The sequence below is a fragment of the Solanum pennellii genome, chromosome 7 (genome assembly GCF_001406875.1).
Source record: "Solanum pennellii chromosome 7, SPENNV200".
Classification (NCBI taxonomy): Eukaryota; Viridiplantae; Streptophyta; class Magnoliopsida; order Solanales; family Solanaceae; genus Solanum; species Solanum pennellii.
This window is the reverse complement of record NC_028643.1, coordinates 29,941,391-29,945,099: the sequence shown is the minus strand read 5'-3', so window position 1 is coordinate 29,945,099 and position 3,709 is coordinate 29,941,391. Positions and strand designations below refer to the sequence as shown.

The 3,709-nt window shown below is 34.8% G+C and overlaps 1 pseudogene; it reads right to left on the bottom strand.

Annotated features, from left to right (window-relative positions):
• Positions 1–875: 875 nt before the first annotated feature.
• Positions 876–2,372, bottom strand: LOC107024950 (annotated as a pseudogene).
• Between the last annotated feature and the right edge of the window lie 1,337 nt (positions 2,373–3,709).

Here is a 3,709-nt window from a genome sequence, read left to right as displayed (position 1 = left end):
TGAGTATGTGGCAATAGCTGAAGCTGGGAAAGAGATGATATGGCTGGGAGACTATCTTGAGGAATTGGTCAAGAAGCAGAGTGAGAAGATTCTCTACTCAGATAGCCAGAGTGCCATACAGTTGGTGAAAAATCCAGTCTATCATTCGAAGACAAAGCACATCAGAAGGCGATACCATTTCACTCGCAGGGCAGTGGAGGATGGTGATATGTGCTTGGAGAAGATAGAGGGTGCAAAGAACCCGGCAGACATGTTGAAGAAATGTGTTGATGCTGGGAAACTGAGGTTATGTAAAACCTTGGTTGGTCTTCTGTAGTTGTTGCTACAGATGTTGCGGTGCGGTAAAGATGTTGATAATGAAGAGATTTTTTTTTTTGAGAATGTATTTTTTGGATGACTGTGTTAGTCTCCAAGTGGGAAAATTGTTAGGTAGTGGAGCCTAATTAATTTTAGGCTTTCCTATTTATTCTCTATTTTAGGCTTTCCTATTTATTCTCTATTTATTCTTTGTAACCAAAAATACTCTGATTTATTAATATAAATATAGCTCACTGCCGTGGAAGTTTACTCACGGGGTGTTACCACGAAATATTGGGTTTTCTCTTTCTCTCTCTAGATCTCTCATCTCTTTCTCTTGAAAGTTCTTGTGTTCTTCATTCATCTAGTGTGTGCGCGTGAATTCGATCCTAACAATTTAGTCCGCCAGATCTAGAAATGGTTAAGCAGTTATCCTCTGCCTTAGTCCTGGTCAAGTAAATGATTCTCATATTCTTTTTGATAAGAGAGAAGATAATAGTAACTAAATGAAGATGATAAATATTAATCCAAGTAACAGGGAAATCCTCTTCCTTTGATTAATATTATCTTTGCTCTTATCAAAAAAGAGAATGAGAATCATATACCTGACCAGGACTCGGGGCAGAGGATAACTGCTTAACCATTTATAGATCTGGCGGACTAAATATCGCCATGTTCCCTTCCGTCATACCTAAAGCATGGAACCACTTTTGGTTCATCCACTAATGAACCAGCCATGGGGAATAATGCACAATTTAGAATGTCCGTTGATCTTGTGCAACTATCTTACCAACAGGTTCTTTCGATTGATTAGAGGGATAACAGCACCACCAGTAATTTACAAATGTAACAATTAATGCAACTCCTGCCAGCCTGTGTTGGACATTAAATTTGCTGAATAAAATAACTAAAGATGTAACTTTTCCAGGTATCGAATTAAAAACAATAAGAAATATGGTGAAGTTCATATCAAAGAAATGTAATAGATGAAAATGTACATATTTGGTATGTAGTTGAGACAACTCTACACAGAATACGCTCCCATGGACAAGCCAATCACATAGAACATGGGTCCAAGTTGCAACTTATTAGCTAGCTCCTCAACGTCAAATGCTTCACTCTTTACTGAGTGCTTTGGGTGTGTATCACTCTCCATAACCAGCAAGATCATATTGTGTAACATATAGTTGAAGCTCTTGCATTAAGTCCTTGGTAATTAAACAGAATCAGCAAAATGAAATTTGAAATTCAAGTACCAAATGTTTATTAAAGACAGTCTCCTTTTTTTCCTTTTTAACAACAATCTCCAATTCTAAGGATAGAAGAAAATTATTCCCTCTGTTCTAGTTTCAGTATTTTAGTTTGACTGGGAACAGCGGTTAAGAAATAAAGGAAGACTTTCAAATCTTGTGGTCTTAAATCAAATATCGATGTAGTTCTTAAATCTTATGGTTTTAAACTTGCCACATAAAATCCTGGAACTTTGGAATTGGAAAACCAACTAAATATAGAAAGAGACGCTCTTTTGGGACACACCAAAAAGGGAAGTAAGACACTTAAGTTAGGATGGAGGTAGTATATGAAACAACCAATCTGGTCTGTTGTAGTTCTAAGCATGAAAGTGCAATAAAAGAGTAGAACTTTTATTTGCTTATACCAGATTCAAGTGTAGCAGTCGAGCATTCTTTAATGTTGGACTCAGCAAGATTTTTCTGATTTTCAACCGTATTGCAGGTGCAAGTGAACTTGGTAATAGCATACATAAATAAACAGTAAAATGAATATGCTAAATATGGAGTTTTAAAAGTTCTCATACTTGGGATATCGGTAACATCAAGTCTTCGGAACAATCAATTTCATGAACAATAATGATATTGTGCTTCACTTCTCCTTGGAATGCCACCCTCTTTGTAGGCTAAATATCTCGCATCACTGAGTTGGACCCTTGGAGAAGTCACCGGAGGACCATCTGGTTAGCCACAAACATTTGGAGGGGTTGGGTGGTTTAGGGGTGTGGGGTGTGTGGAGGGGCTTAAGTAATATCGAATAAGCTCATCCGAGCATTCTAAGATCATGATATTGAATCTAAGGAATCTTCTCTACTAGATAATGATTGCGTTCACGCGCAATAATCCTGTCATCATATTCCTGCCAAAGCTGGACCAAACCTTCATTATCTGGAAACAAGAATTTTTTATATCTGTCAGTGTAAAGTCCCAGTTTCCAAAACCAACTATCAGGTCCCGTTGCAAACATTCAAACTCGTCCTGATGTCGTTCCTTCTTCTGGACAAAGACACAGTTTCATGTAAGTGCAACATTAGATGTCTTTGGAGGCAGAAAATTACACTTTATATACATGGAAGAAAAGTACATCATTTTACATATATATATATATAGCAGATATTTACACATTTGCATCTCGAGGAAACTTTTCACTAGTTAAAGGGGAGTCTTGGAGCAAAAGTAACGTTGTCTCCGTGTAACCTATTGGTCACGTGAAAGAAACAAATAATGCTTGAACCATGGTAAGTTGTCTACATCACGTCCATTATAGGGCGTGACCTTTTCACGAACTCTGCTTGTATTTGTGGACAAGATGGAAACTTGCAATATTTAGAAGAGAAACTTAAGTTCATCAGCATTTCTAATAATTACTAGATATGCAAACTCGTGTCGTCACTAGCTAAGTATATGTTACTCTCTCATTCTCATGATTTGATGCAACTCAGTAGGAATTAGGAGAATCATTCAAATTTTTGTATGGTTTTTAAATATTTGTTTTGTTAATTATTGAGGTTTGTAGTTTGTACATGATTTCAAATGATGCAATTACTCCCTATGTATCAATTAAGTGACATAGATAGAATTTGAAGAATCAACCAAATTTTTATATGTTTTGCAAATATTTTAAATTGTTAATTATTGTGATTTATATTTCTTTTTACATCATTTTTAAATAATATTTATTAATTTTTTTGTCTCAATTTTTGTGGCATCAATAGAATTTGAGAGTAAATCAAACTTTTTATGTCTTTCAAAATTTTAATATTTTATATTGTTAATTATTGTGATTTGTATAATTTGTTTTTATGCAATGTATTAAAAGGCGGGGGTGTAAGGCGCGGTGTTTTACTTAGTTTACGGAGAGGCGTAAGCCTAGAGACATGGGGCATAAGCCTTATGGATCTATAAATTTTTAATTTATAATAATATAATGACACAAAATTATAAAAGACATCAAAGTTTGAAATAATTACAAATATGATTAATGAAGCTTATAAAAAATAAAACTTCTTACATGATTATACAAGTATAGATAGTCTAATATCTTAGCTTTTTAATAATAAAAGAATCATTATTTCTAAAAATATTTTTTTTTATCATACTACACAATTCACCCCCCCCCCCCC